Raw genomic sequence first — 15,791 nt, 5'->3', positions numbered from 1 at the left:
GAGAGCAATGTGAGGTTTCAGGAAGTCAGATACAGCGTAACTAAGACGGTATCTTAGAGTGTATTCCTGGCACGCCCGCTGCAGACCAGAATCTTCCAAACCAGGTCAAAGGCACTAAGAAATTTCATATTTGTTGGCTCTGGACTAAGCAAGATATTTCTCCCCACCCTAGTGCCCAAGCCCTCCCTGTAAGGGATGTGGGAGCATTCCTGGGCATGCTATACCCCAAAGGAACAGAGTAGGGTTGCGGCAGCCATTGGAGAAAAGTGCTCCCCAGAGGAGGTGCTAGCAGGGGCTAGTGAAGACGGGTACCGAGCAGGAAATGAGTGGACAGAGTCACCAAGGAGATTTGATGTTTCTATAGGCAGGAGGGAGGAAGAGGACTCAGGGTCTGACAGAGGGTCTGGAGCCAGAGGGACACCAGGTCGCCTCGGTTTCCCGTGGCCCCTAGGTCTGCAGAGAATGGAGGGAGGCGGCCAGCAAGTGAAAGCAGAACCCCTTGTGCAGATGAGGTTTGCGCCCCTGCAGAGAGAGCACTTTTCCACGGATCTGTTTTTCTTTCCGACTTTATAGTTAATTTATTTATCTGACCACTCGGGAAAGGAAAGGAAGTACTGTTTTATGAGTCCAGGACAAAATAAAAAACAATAGCACATTTACGTGCCTTAATTTTTTCTGCTCACGGAGATTTATTTCTTTTTATTATGTTTGACAGCAGCCAACAAACAGCAAATACACGGCAGAGTGCAGCTCTCTCAGCACAAAATGGTTTGTATTCTCTGTGCTCAGGGTCGAGAGTTTTTAGTAGATACATCATTTGAGGTTTTCAGCGTTGATCCCAAGGGGTAACACCCACCATCCTCCTGATGCAGATGAAGAGGTGCAGCCAAATCATGGCTGGGGAGGGTGGCCCCAACATGAGGGTGTGGCTCCCCTTGGTAGGAGGAGGTATCAGAGAGTGTAATGGGGGTGGGCCCTTAGTGGAGGCGCTAGGATTTGAGTTAGTGAGATGTTTGTGCTGCGGGGCAAGTTGTATGCATGCTCACATGTGTGACACACTGGTGGGTCTCAGCAGCAAGGAGTTACATGGTCTAATTGTCTTTCCTAGCAGCTTCATGAGAAGTTATAGGCCTGTGGAATCCTTGTCCTAGGATGTTGTCCTCTGTAGAACCTGGACAAATAGGCTCCTTGGGTCTCTGGTTCAGCTGGAAGCAGCCAAAGTGTTACAGTACTCAGAAGGGAAACCTGTACAGGGCAGATAGCAGGGGTCCCAGGCCTTGTTGCAGCACCAATGCCAGCAACAGGCAGTGGTGGGTAGTGGTGGGCAGCAGTGGTGGCAGCAGTAGAGGTGGCAGGGTGTGAGCTTGGTCTGTCAGGCAGGTCCAAGGTTCATCAATGAATGCTTCAGGAGAGAAAAATCTTCTTCAAAAGTGTTATAGCCCAGTAAGTAGCCAGATAATTCTCAGTGGGAAAAAAATAATACCTGTGCACTTTATTCCATGTGGACAGGGACTATTCAAACATTGTGAGATCCAGGGATAGATGCTTCCCATTGGCTCAATTTCAGATGCTAGTGATGCTCTATTTATATGGGGAAGGACTTCAGGCGTTTGCCCTATGTGGCTGATTGTCATGGTCCTCTCAGTGAGGTGTCATAGGTACATGTTTGGCAGGAGGTGGGCCTTACTCATACCATTCTCAATTCTGAGATTCACAGGGTGTGAGCTCACTCAACCTTACCATTTCTTCTGTCTGGTGGCATGGTCCACTTGCCCCACATTAGGGTGATTCAAATACTAATTCTGGGAAGTGTACAACACTGTCAAACTAGGAAGGGTTACTGGCATTATGGGAGTGGGCATTGGATGCACTGTTCATCTAAGATTAGTCAAGAAGACTCATAGATGCTCTACCTATATTCAGAATTTAAATCCTTCTTGTTCTGGTGCCTCTGATAGCTCAGACTTCTAGTCTCCCACCTTCAACTTCAGATAGTTATTTGAACCAGTTTCTAAAGCTTTCTTGGGGTGTGGGCGGGTGCCTTTCACTTTGTTTGGATGCATGGGAGTATTCTATTCGACACACACTCTCTTCACACAGCAAATGCTGTGCCACCAGGCAGGAGATGGGACAGGTGCCTCACGGACTGTCTGCTTAGAGTATACAGTGGAGAGCAGGCTGTAACCTTTGCAGGTTTTCACTGAAGGCTTGGGCACAGCACCAGGACACGTAGGTGCAGATGGGCAAATAGATATGGCTGTCCACGGTCGACAAGCATGGCCTCTGCCTTGCAAGATGTCCCAAGAGCTATGTAGCCTTCCACCCCACCAGCATTCTGCCAGATGCCAGCTCTGTCCTCTTCTCCACGAGCTGTGATCCACTAGTGATAGTTAGTCCTAAATGCTCAGTTCTTTGTTGGCATCCCCGGGTCTATAAAGGCTAGCATCTGAGAGCAATAAAGTCATTCAAGATCCTCTTCCCAATCCATTCTGAACAATGATTTTCTTGCTTCCAGCGTGCCCTTGGCTCCTGACTACAGTGAACCCCGAATTTCCCAAGACCTTTGTAGGAATAATCTCATCCATGTATGTTATGTTCATGCCCCACAGGTGTGTGGACCTGGAAGACGACAGCTTTCTGCAGAGGCATTTTCAAATTTCCTTTCCTTTGAGGAGAGAAACTTCTGGAAACATTGTGAGCAAGTAATTCCAGTGTTCGTTTCCCCCCCACTTAAATCCTACCATCTGAATCTTATTCCGTGAAGCCTATAGCAACTGTATGGATGTAGTCAGGAATTCAATTTTATAATGACATTAGCAGACACAATATGCTCTGCAGTGGGCCTGGCTGGCCCTTGCAGTTGCAGAGACAAAGAGGGCACAGACTCATCCTACCAAGATGAATTAATTACTCAGAGTATTAGAGACACGGGCATATCTTCACAGAGTCCTTTAACAGCTGTAGCAAATGACTAATGCTTGGACAGAAGTCCCAGAAGGGACAAGGAAATGGGAGGAGAGATTGCCCTGGGTGGGGAGGAAGTTATTTTGTACTTGTTGGGTTTTACTTTGGGGGAAATATGGGGTTCCTGCACATCCCTGAAATGTTAGACGCTAGATGTTTCCTGGGGTCTACAAGAGAAGAAAACAGGTTCTGAATACTTACTGTCCTATTTTTTTTTTTTGCATTTGAAAATAAAAACAGAGATATGGCCAGACCCTGGGAATATGACTCCTTTTTGCCCTGCCTCTGCCACTGGAAGTCCTGCATTAAAGGCTGCAGCCTTGGAAGGCTCCAATAGGTTTTCTCCTTCCCCCAGATACTACCCTCCCAGTGACGGCAGAAAAACAGAGAAACCACCAGAGCCTCAGTGTAGCCCTGTCATATGTTCCAAGTCCCATATACTTGGTGAGAACCAGAGACCTCCTGCGAGGATCTCGGAGCTATGTGTTATACTTGCTTAACATGGGTTCAGAAACTTTCCGGTATGAGCCAGTATGTGCAGAGAGAGGCAAGCAGTACAGCAGTCTCCTCCCTAGCATTATCTCTCTCTGTGGACTTTCCCTCTGGACCAGCACGGTGTAGGGCGGCAGTGAGAAGACTAGCATCTAGGCGGAGACTGGTGCTGGGAACTCTATGTGCTTGGCTGTGGGAAATGAGTGACCCCCAAGAGTGTGTGCTTCACAGGGAGCCTGCAGGTGACTCACAAGAGAAACATCATTTCCTCAGAGCTCTTAACCCCAGGCTCAGCCCCCATCCCCAAGATAGCATGATTCAGAAAGGATGCTAAGGACTTGGCCAATTCAGGCAGAGAGAAACACACACACACACACACACACACACACACACACACACACACACACAGAGAGAGAGAGAGAGAGAGAGAGAGAGAGAGAGAGAGAGAGAGAGAGAGAGAGAGAGAGAGATTGAGCACGAGCACTGGAGTCAATCTGCATGGCTGGCCCAAGCTGTCTACTGTCATTACTTGTAATTGAAGGCAAAATGCCACCCACAGGCTCATTCATTTGAAGACTCAGTCTTCAGCTAGTATAACTGATTTAGAAAGTTGTAGAATGATTAAAAGGTGGGACATGGCTGGTGGAAATGGATCACGTACAGTGGGCATGAAATGTGAGAGCTCTTTCCTCTTCTGGCCCAGGTCCCTCTGTGTCTTGATCCACAGAGATGGAAGCGAGCTGCGTTACGCTCTTACGGCAACAACCAGAAGCCTCTCTGGCTTCCATGCCTTCCCCACCATGGTGGACTGTACCCCTCCAGAATCTGAGCCCATATATAATAAATCCCCTTCCCTTGAGTTGCTTCTTTCAGATGTTTTAGCACTTTTCCAAATAAACTAATAATAATAATAATAATAATAATAATAATAATAAAATCACAGCCTCATCTCTTGATCTCAGCACAGAAAGAGAAAGCACCATGGCAGAGGAGTCAGGGCACACAGCTAAGGTAAGCTACTGCTCTGTTACGTGTCCCAATTTTTCCTAGGTAAAATAGGGGATAATTCACAGCAAAATAGTTAGGGTTGTGGGACATTCTGAAGCATCTTTAGGTACCTGTGGGACATTTTGAGTTAGGGCACACACAATAATATTTACCTAGTTGTCTTGAAGTACTTCATGGAAGCCCCAGATCTAGGTTAGGTACTCTTCAGGAACCCCACACTTTCTACTGTATCCCCTTTTCAAAGGCAGAGGGGGAAAGCCTAGCAGGAAGAGGTGATCCAAGTTCCCCCACCTTTCTGTGTGTCCCTAGTGTGAGGCCTTTGAGGCCAGTCAAACTGAAGCTCAGTCATAGGAACATGTTACCTGGGCTGGATCCGAGCTTTTCTGGGTCATATCAAAGAGGGTGTTCTACATTCACACGTAAGAGCCCTTAGAAGCCTATACCACTTATCTTTTCAAAAGGACCTGTGCTGCGGGGCTTCTGAGGACAGACTTTCAGGACCTGGTTCTGAGTCTGGTATTCATGAAGACTGAGACACTAAAGGTGTGCCTTTAATGGTCTCCACTAACTCATGGTCTTCCTTTATGCACTTAAAAAGAGAACCCTTCCTTCACTTGACACCTCCATTTATTCAGAATTAGCATGTAAAATCTTAAATTAGGCATTCCGCACTTGGGTTCTGACAGATCCATTACTTTTTATGCTGAGAGAGTTGAGTTAATTTTAAATTATTGAGGCCTAGCACCTGAGCGAAACGAACATCTTCAAACAGCCTGGGCATCTGTAGGCTTCACTAACGCAGAAACACAAACTGGATTAAAATCCATTTCTACTCCGCTGGCCAGATACATATATATGACAGACCCAGGGAGAGAAGTCTGGTATGGCTGTTCATTTTGCCAGAGTACTTCTGGGCTAGGGAGATTCCAGGCTGTGTACCCTAGCAATAACTACAAGATCGACCTGTAGATATCACCTGCCTAATGGCCCAGCTGCAGAGTGGCTTTGTGCTTTGGAGGCTATTTTTACTCTAGTCTCTGCCTACTACAGTGTGTGTTGCCAAGACTGTGTCCCTAACAGCAGAGGTGTCTGGAACAGAGAAAGATGGGCACCATGGTTAAAAGTGCTCCAGCTTCCATTCTTCCTATCACCCCGTGGCCTTTTCCCCGTCCCTGCTTCTTACTGGGTACTAGCCAGTTTGAGAAGCGACTTCAGACACTGGCTTCCAGATCTGACCAGGCTCCCTCTGCACTGTGCATGATCAATACCCTTAAAAGGCACTCACTACACTAGACCTCTAATTCTCTAAGCTTTCTACGTCCCTCATTACCACCTTGGAGTAGAGTGTCCCATGTCCCCCTTGTTAGATTGCTTTAAGATATGACATCAGTCAGTCATGCAAACAGAGTCAATTGAATGGGGATAGCTGCCTCTCATTACAAGAATGATTCTAAGACAGCTAGGTTACTTCATGGCCAGCCAACAGATCACAGAGACACCTACCCCCTCAGTGTGGCCCAGGCCCCAAGGACCCACGCTCTACAGGGATATCTATGTTCTCTGGGGAACCCCTCTTCTTGACAGTGACCCAAGATTTTCACAGGATTCATTTCTTCTTGACCACTGTCCACCTTTTCATCCCCAACACAGACTTCCAAGGCAGCCATATCTTCCAGGTGTCTGCCCACCCTGTCCATAATGCTACTTAGGGTGACAAATCTGATGAGTTAGTTTGGGGTTGGTGGATAATATCACTCAGATATGAATTGGTTATTGTTTTGTCTGCAAAAGTTTAAGTTGCTTCCCAAGCCAATGACAAATAAATTGCTTCTGCCAATCCAGCCTTTAATGTGCTGCATGAGAAGCCAATGAAGTATTGGGAGGCCCTGTACTATTTTAATCAGGACCCTTTGGGTCACAGCAGAGATGCCAGAGTTTAAGAAGGTGTGCTGTAGCTAGGTGTGATCTTCTACAGACTGTGGACATCTTAGAGAGGGACCGGAAGTATCTGCATTGGAGTCTGAGGGAGTCCAGTTTGGGGCCCATTGGGAACAGTAAAGCCACGAAGGATTAGCACTGAGTAGACTGCAGGAAGCTTTGCTGAACCTCCAGTAAGGCTAACTTGAGAAGCTTACAAGTTGATCTTTGACTTTGACCTCAGTCCACCACTAGAAGGTGGCTTGGGGCAAGAAACAGCAGACAGCCTAGGTACCATAGGGTGCATAACCTAAGGAATAAAGGGTCAGAAACTTTGAAAGGTATGACTTATCTTTGCCTTGTTGCAAACCCCACAAGACTGGCTGGCTGATGCATCCTGCCAAAGACTTCAGTGGGTCTTTGCTCTTGACCTTGGCATTAGGAGAAACCCATGTTTCCCATCAGGTCCATCCCAGGCCAACCGCAGCCCAGCAATCCAGCCCAGACTCCAGAGACCCATTGGTCTCCTTGGCTTCCCAGGCGGCCCAGCTACTCACATCCATCTGCTGGGAAACAGGCAGCGTGGCACTGAGGACTGTCGTGTTCCGTTTTAAAATGCCACAAATAACAGATTTATAGATTTTTCTAAATACATTATTTTAGCTTGACAGCATTAATCATTCATGCTTCCTTCTTTCATTTTTCTACCTGCAATGGATTATTGAAACAGAAAATAACAACGGGAAAGGCTAGCAGCAGTATCAAAATGTCAAGTTTGTACTTACAGTTGTATGGGCCCAGACAGGGTCAAGAGCCCCAATTATTTGTGTATGTACACAGTGGTACGACACGAAAGGTTATGTCACCTGCAGCTATTTTCTTGCAGATTTAAATAGGGCTGATATTCAGCTGTACTGTGAGCTGCTGACATGGAATAGAGAATTGTAAAATACTGCAAACTCCGGTGTCAGAACCTAAAATATGAATGGGGTGATTTCGAGGTCTAGCTGTGGGCAGCTCCACACGTCAGGGTACGAATCTGCTCAGTTACGTTGGGTAATTTCTGACCTGCTTTGTTGGTTGTTTCTTCACTTAAACATAAGGCAGGAGTAAAATCTCAGGACCGGGATTGGGGGTAAACATGGACCTGTGTCCTCTACAATATTGTAGGTAGAGCCCCAAAGAAGACACACCTAAGACAGACTGACCAACTAATTATGGCCAAATCAATATTTGTGTGTGGATCTTCAAGAGTGTCATGAAGGTGCTTTTGTTGGTGACAGTCCATCAACTGAATACAGACGGCCTGCCCTGAATTTATTTCGGATTGCTATTGTTTAGAATAACTTTATTGTATGGAAAGGTCTGTGCAGTCTTCCATTTGGTCAATATGTATGGAACTGAATTTCTTTCTCATTTGTTTTCATCAATGAATCATAGCCCCGAGTTTTCTTCATAAATATTCGACAAGTTCCTACAGTCAAAATACGAACGACATAGTACCTAAGAATAGTAGAATATTCTGTAACCTCCCTAACCAGACCAGCTGAATTCTATATGAGCTCCACTATCACTCTGTTCCAAACAAACCAATAAACTGACGAATTGCCCAACTTTAAAGAAAACTAAACTGCCTGCGCTCTCTCTCTCTCTCTCTCTCTCTCTCTCTCTCTCTCTCTCTCTCTCTCTCTGTGTGTGTGTGTGTGTGTGTGTGTGTGTGTGTGTGTGTGTGTATGTAGGGGACACCACCACTGAGATTGCTGCACTTCGAGTGTCATAAGGTTGCCCCTTCTGACCCCATCTCCAAGAGCAGCTGGCCTGGGTAGGTTCTATAGCAGTAGGAATGCATTAGCATGTATGCTGTTCCTGGTTTTCCTACTCTTTCAGACACTGGGATGCAACCAGCTAAATTAAGTCAAGGTTGTATAGGCAGAAGAGAAAGCTGACGCTGACTGTTTCCAACTTCAATGTATTTGGACCTGCTACAGAAATGCTGTCTACAGAGACATAGAGAGAAGTTGGTCTTCAGCTCTCAGCCTACCCAAGGGCAGCATCTCATTTTCCATGTATATTGCTTCTGTTGTCAAATACCCCAAACTTCAGCCCAACCGTGTCCTTCCAGTGCTTCAGGATAGTCGCGACATCCTTGCTAATTCTTTATCAGCTGTCTTCAGTGGCTTTCCTTTCCACTTCTACTCCATTCTCTTTCAATTGCAAAGACTTTCTCCCTTCCCTGGCCCTGCCCTGGTCTCACCTCCTGCAGGAACCCTCATCAAACAATATCTCATAAATTAGTTAGGATCAGTGGAAGAAACCGAGTGGACGGCGATGAATCTAGGTCCAAAGGAGAACTTATATCAGGGTGAGAAGCATGTGTGTAATCTCGAAGGAAGAAGGGGGAAAAGATGGTTCTACATCTCAGCCCTTGATAGAATGAACAGAAACTAAGGAGGGGGGTTATGGCGTGGTACAGTGTAGGTGGGGAATTAAAGATAGCATGCAAAATGAGAGGAGTCAGTCACAAAAGAGCATATTGCTTTATTTCCTTTACACATACCTTTGGTAGGCAAATCTATGGAGACAGAGAGTGTAAAGGCTCAGGGACAAAAAAGAATGGAGAGTGACTACTCAGGAAGCTGAATTTTCTCTTAAGGGTGCAAGAAATATTCTGAAATTAGTGGTAATGGTTGCCCAACCCAGTGACTACACTTAGACCAAGTAAATGTCAAAGGGTATATGGCCTGAAAATTATGTCCAAAGAAAGGATGGAGAAAAAAAAATAAATATTATGAACCAAGGACAGCAGGGTCTCAGGCAGCCCCTTCTCTCTGTCACCTGTAGCCTTCCTTTTGTTGAATGGCTGTTTTCTTACTGGTTTCTCCATCCAAACATGAGCAAGTTTTTCCCAAGGCTACTGATGTTATGGTGACTTGCACAAGAGACCAAGCAGAGCGAGACTGGGATTTCAGCCTTAGTTGCAGACATACAGGAAAGATGCTTATTGGACTAGTCCAAATTATATCTTGTTCCCACTTCTGAGGCACTCTTCTGTCACTGGGTGTGATGGTTTATATATGCTTGCCCCAGGGAGTGGCACTATTAGAAGGTCTGGCCCTGTTGGAGTAGGTATGGCCTTGTAGGAGTAGGTGTGTCACTGTGCATGACTTTAAGACCCTCATCCTAGATGGCTGGGAGTCAGTATTCTGCTAGCAGATCTTCAGATGAAGATGTAGAACTCTCAGCTCCTCCCAAACCATGCCTGCCTGGATGCTGCCATGTTTCCACCTTGATGATTATGGATTAAACCTCTGAACTTTTAAGCCAGCCCCAATTAAATTTTGTCCTTATAAAAGTTGCCTTGGTCATGGTGTCTGTTCCCTGCAGTAAAACCCTAACTAAGACAAAGGGGGAGGAAGATTAGAAGGGTAAACAATCCAGAGTCTTAAAATAATCATAAGGAATGACAGGAGGAGAAACATCTTAGTTACTTAGTTACTTTTCTATTGCTATTATACAGCACCATGACCAAAGGCAACTCATAGCAGAAAGGATTTGTTTATCCTTACAACTTGTAGGTCACAAGTCCATCACCGAGGGAAGTCACAACATCTAGACAGGAACCTGGAGGCAGGAATTGAAGCAGAGACTACGGAAGAGTGCTTCTTACTGGGTTGTTGCCCATGGGCTTGCCCATCCTGCATTCCTATTTATCCTAGGGCTGCCTGGCCAGGAATGGCACCATCTACAATAGGCTGGACTCTTCCATTTACATCACTAAGTAAGAAAATGCTACAGACATTTTGTATACAGGCAAAAATACTCAGATGGCAGCACGGTTTTGGCAATTATGTTTCCATCTTCTTAAATGACTCTACCTTGCGTTAAGTTGGCCTGAAACTCAACCAGGACAAGGGGCTTCTAGAAAAGGAATGGAGGAGGGTCTGACAGCCCCTGGACCACCTGCTACTGATCTTCCAAAGTGCAGGTGACATAGAGAAACCTGTTGTATAGGCAGAGAACTCTTGTCCTGGAAAGTTCTCTCATCATACTTTGAACTTGGCACTTCCTGAGTCTTTCTATGACTTCTTTGTTTCTACAGATCTTATCTTCTCGATTAATTAAACAATTTTAACATCTCTGAGTCATTGTCTCTCTTTTGTATTATATTTCTGACACCTCAGATAAGGCTGTAGAGCAGTGGTTCTCAACTTTCCTGATGCTGTGACCCTCTAATATATTTCCTCATGTTGTGCTGACTCCCAGCCATAAAATTACTTTCATTGCTACTTCACAACTGCAATTTTACTGCTGTTATGAATTGTAATGTAAGCATCTTTGTTTCTGGTGGTCTTAGGCATCCTCTGTTAAAGGGTTAATAGACTCCTAAAGAGATTGTAACCCACATGTTGAGAGACACTGCTGTAGAGGCTGATAGGAGATTTAGATAGGGTGGAGGTCCAGCAGGAGATGGACCCAGATTTTACAAACCCATATGGCATTGATATTTGGATGGTATCTTTTAAAAGGTACATGCAAAATTAACACTGGAAACAAATATTTACATAGACTAAGAAATCAAAAATGATTCAGTGTCAAAGACCAGAAAATATCACTTGCATCTCAAAAATCATATTTCATTAATAATTTTTTCATTAATCATCATTCTGACATATTACTCTAGTTCATCTTTAAACTATCCTTTATTTGGTCTTCATTCTCTTTGATCAACAATATCATAATTCTATCCTCTACAGTGGGAATGAAGATCCCTCTGCATGCACGCATACAACATAAAGATTCACACCCTGGTGAATTACCCAACTCCTACCCAAACCTCAAGGCAGCCTAATATTGGTTCAGTCTGCTGAGGATGGGCTAATTGAGGAGGGACATGGCTCTTGCTGTGAGGATCAAACAAGATGATGGATGTAAACATCTTTTACAAATAGAAAGTTGACTACCAGAAAGTCTAACAAAGGGTTCACAAGGTTGAGGGGCCTCCTTAGACTAGCTTCCAAGGATCACTGTTTGCCTCTTTGGAAGGCACGAGTACCACCCAACAAACAGAAAGCAGTTGATTGAGAAGAACAAAGGGGGGTCTAATCTTTTGTGAGGAAGCTTGATTCCAGCCTTTACGCAATGACATCACCATCACAGGCATATCTGCTGCAAACTCATATACATCTTGAATATTCCATTTAATATCCGATGCTAACACACTTGGATTTCATTTAAGGCTCACTTGAGGCCCCGCCCTGACCCATCAGCTGCCTTCTATTGCTCCAAATTTTTTATTTTGGCCAAGATTTTAAGTCACTTAGGGTTGAGTTTGTAAGCAGACCACAGAGAAGCAACAAGTAACTGCCTCCCGAGATGCTGTGGCGGCAGCTTCACACAGAAGTTGGCCTCATGAAGAGGACATGCTTACTGGTCGTCTAAGTGACAATTCCAGAGTCCAAGGTGAGACGATTTGAATACAAAGCATCCTGCACAGGCCTGGCTGTGGAAGGCTTAGAGACAAGCTGGTGTTGATAAGGGTTTATCCTAACCTCTTCCCAGGTCTCCCTCTCTGCTTTCTGACCAGCATTCGGTAGGATGCTCAGCCGCACCACAGGCCCAGAGCTGTGGAAGCAGCCATTTATAAGGCAGGCTAGTTCTTTCCTCTTGGTGTTTTTCTCCAGTACTTTTCATAGCAATAAAGATTGGACTCATAGGTGGCCATGGGCTTCGGTGGAATTGGTAGCACAGGAGTAGCTAGAGCTTATTCTGTCATCCACAGTCTCAATCTTTGTGGCAGGAATGAGGCAGCTTTTGGTTGTCTAATCTTTTGTGAGGAAGCTTGATTCCAGCCTTTACGCAATGACATCACCATCACAGGCATATCTGCTGCAAACTCATATACATCTTGAATATTCCATTTAATATCCGGTGTCCATCTTCTTGGTTTGAGTTCATAGGGAAGCAAGAGGCACCTGTCCTCGAGACAACTGATTTCAAATGTCAGCTTGCCACTACGGAGAAACAGCTGAGCGCTTAGCATTGAGACTCGGCTGAGGGATTTTCCACAGAGGGTTGGGCTAGCCTCAGGTCTAGCGGGTAGGAGTGATGTGCTCTCGATTGCCTTAATTGATGTGAGGAGACCCATCCTAAAAGTGGGCAGCACGCTCTGGTATCAGCACAGGTGTGAAGGTATGGAAGAAGAGAGAAAATTCTCTTTGCTTTCTTGGCTTTCCCTCTGGCTGCCAAGTTAATGTGCCTCGCTGCTGATGCTGATTTCTTCAGTGATACAAGAACCGGCGTTCCTGAACTTTCAAGATGGACTGAGGGCCAGCTGCTCTCCCGGAACCCTTCAGGCCTTTGATGCCAGCCTGTGGCTGCTGAGGCCCAGCCTCCTGAGCTGAGCAATTACCTGGTTCTCAGCCTTTCAGGTGTGATAGAGACTGTTTCTCCAGAAGAAACAGAGTAATACAGTCCTCAAAAGCCACACCAAAGTTACCACTGTGACTTTTGACCTCTGGTGAGATAATGCAACATTCTCGAATAAACCTGCCGCCAGCAAACTATAAGATTCGTCGGTTGGGACTGAGGTATGAACCGATGCCAACAGGAGGAGGAAGGCCACCCCCTCTTACAGTGGAAAAGGGAGAGTTTCCAAAAACCTTACTCAGGGAAGGGAAACCCAGAGAACAACTGACCACTCAACAGTGACTCTCCCCTCCCACTTCTTTGAAACAGTAGCTTCAGGACTTTGGTCCAGAAGGATGAGGCGCCACTGTCCATCAGAGATACATTTGACCTATATTGGAGGGAAGCAGGCTGAAAAATGGAAACATCACCCCAACACAGGTTTGTCCTAACCAGTCAAGCACAACAATGATGCTGGCGCTGTACCCCTAAATCCTCGGTGTCTGTGTAGTAGCATGGAATACATTAATCATAGACAGCTGTTAATTGTGATTCTTGAGAAAGGTGACATAAACAGATCCCTGCCAATTGAAAGTTTTAATTAGATTTATTAATTCCAGAATGCAGTGGAAACCGTGGTGAATATTGATTGTAATGGCCTCTATTTTAAATATAATTAATTCATGATCTGCATAATTGCTCATTACCTGTACCTTAATTATGGGGCATAAAACATTGTTTATCACTAACATAGTACTAATGGGAAGACAGGCTTTCCCCGATAACTTAGGATTCGTGATATTTTGTTGTTGTTGAAGAGCGCAACAAGACATTTCATTTTCTTCAGCAGCAGCAGCAGAGAGGGAGAGAAAGCAGGAGCCTGTATCTCCAATGACAACCGGTAGGCAGAGACAGCCTGATAAACACGGGGTCTCTATGATTCTTTCAAGACTGTGTTCTCTGACAAGATAAAGTAAATACTCTTCTGTGGGACTTTACAACCACACAAGGCTAGAGCTACTGTCCAAGGAAACTGGAACAAACCGTGAGGATAAATACTCTGCGTTGGAGGCTGCTCGTGGGCCATGGGGGTATCCTAGCAGCATGACAATTTTCACATAATAACATGAAGAATTTCATGAGTTTTCTTCATCTTATTGCTAGTACCGGCACAATACATCTTTCTTAGGGGAAAAAAATTGGACAAATCTATGGAACTTTGTGTTTGTTTCTCATATCTCATAAATCCTAAAGATAGTTCGTGGGCTTATTACTGTTGGCATTTTTTAAAAGCTCAAGCAAAATACGTGTGCATGTGTACATGTGTGTGCATATCTGCATGTCTGGGGAGAGAGAGAGAGAGAGAGTTAGTTTCATGTTACCAGAAAATAATGAGTTATGTGAGATTTTAGTGAGATTTTAGTGACTTTGGATTCTGGAGTCGTTTTTTGTAACCCTCTCATACAGACTATAATGAAAGATGAGAGAGGGCTGGTCTGTGGACATCTGCTCAGGTCTGTGCAGAGTCTAGCATGTCCGGTGGGGGCTGTGCACCTGTTTCATGGAGTCTGTGAATGTCGACTGTAATGACTGACTTCATCTGGCCATAGCAGCAAAGCAAAATTATGGGAGGGCCAGGGAAGCAGCAACCAGGACTGTCTTCCCTGGACGCTGCCTAGCTTCTGGGAAGACAGTTCTGGAAGAGAGTTCATTCTCATGGGCATCTTTACAAAGTGGGGAAAAGTTCAGAAAATATAAGTGAGTGTACGGATGTGTATGTGTGCTAATGTCTGTGTGTGTAAAGGCACTTGGCTATGTGTATACATATACCTGTACATGAATATGTGTGTGTGTGTGTGTGTGTGTGTGTGCTTGTGTATGTGCAAATGCAATTGACTGTGTGTATTTTTGTATGTGTGCAGTGCTTGTGGGTGTGTGTGTCTGTCTGTCTGTTGTGTCTATGTGTGTCTGTCTGTGTGTGGAGGCCAGACGTTGGCTTTGCATTTCCTCTTCTGCTTGTCTCCACCTTAGTTTTGAAGACGAGGATTCACACTGAGCTTGGAGCTCTTCATCTAGGCCAGGTGGATGGTGTGCAAGCCCCTTACCCAGAATCTCCTCTTCTTGTCCATCTAGAGCTGGGGTAGCAGGCAGACATGCTGCCATGCCTGACTTTTACATTGTGCTGTGGATCCCACTCAAGTCTTTGCATCTTTCCAGCCCCAGCATCTAATTAATGCATTAAAAATATATGTTTTAAATTTTTTGAGATAGGGTTTTGCTGTGTAGCCCAGGCTAGCCTTGAACTTAGCCCCAAGGGTGCGGGCTGAGTATGTGATCCACAGGTTACTCTTATTTTCTGTACTGGGGATGGAACTTTCAGCCTAGAATCCTAGGTCAGCATTCTACTGCTGAGCTCCAGGCCCTGGCAATGCATTCAGATTCATACTTTCTGAGCTATGCATGTAATCCGTATGGTGGCTCTATGTGTCCTTCATCCTTAACCCATCTGGCTACCAGTCAGTCCCTGATATTCTTGATGCATCACAAACATGATACGCCAAGTAATGCATAGTGCTATGCTTTTTACCGGGAGCAAATGACTTATTGTATCTAAATGTTCAATTGTGTGTGAAGTCTTATGATGCTGTGAAAACCGAAACAAACAAACAAACAAACAAAAAAGAGAAGGAAGCAGACAATCATGAACAAGCATTTAAGAGTGTGTCATGATCTCACCTGTGTATGTTCCCTCTGTCGCCAAGAAGCACACAGAGTGGATGTTCAAGTCTGTGACAAAGTCTACCACAAACAAAAGCCAATAAAGTACAAGAAAATTCCTGGTAGATAAACCTTTCACACTCAAAGCAAGTATCCTTCCCTATTGATACTGATCTCAGAGGTGAGGGCATCTTGACCCTCTGTGATGGTGACTCTTCTGGATCATCTTCATCAGATTGACAGTCTCTGGTTGTATCGTTCTAGAAAGATTTCTGAATGTGGGAAGA

General features: G+C 45.1%; 1 long non-coding RNA gene across 5 annotated transcripts; it reads left to right on the top strand.

Annotated features, from left to right (window-relative positions):
• Positions 1-5: 5 nt before the first annotated feature.
• Gm28076 lies at positions 6-10,511 on the top strand. 5 transcript variants are annotated; one of them, XR_881979.2, is made up of 5 exons: positions 6-104; positions 719-768; positions 2,610-2,694; positions 4,419-4,467; positions 9,957-10,511. It is a non-coding gene; the product is annotated as a predicted gene 28076 (long non-coding RNA). The 5 variants fall into 5 exon arrangements; XR_001778082.1 differs by having other exon boundaries at positions 716-768; positions 4,424-4,467; XR_881980.1 differs by having other exon boundaries at positions 716-768.
• The last annotated feature ends 5,280 nt before the right edge of the window (positions 10,512-15,791 follow it).

The sequence above is a fragment of the Mus musculus genome, chromosome 7 (assembly GCF_000001635.26).
Source record: "Mus musculus strain C57BL/6J chromosome 7, GRCm38.p6 C57BL/6J".
NCBI classification, from domain to species: Eukaryota; Metazoa; Chordata; class Mammalia; order Rodentia; family Muridae; genus Mus; species Mus musculus.
Note: the sequence above shows the minus strand (reverse complement) of the source record. Positions and strands in the feature narration are given on the sequence as shown.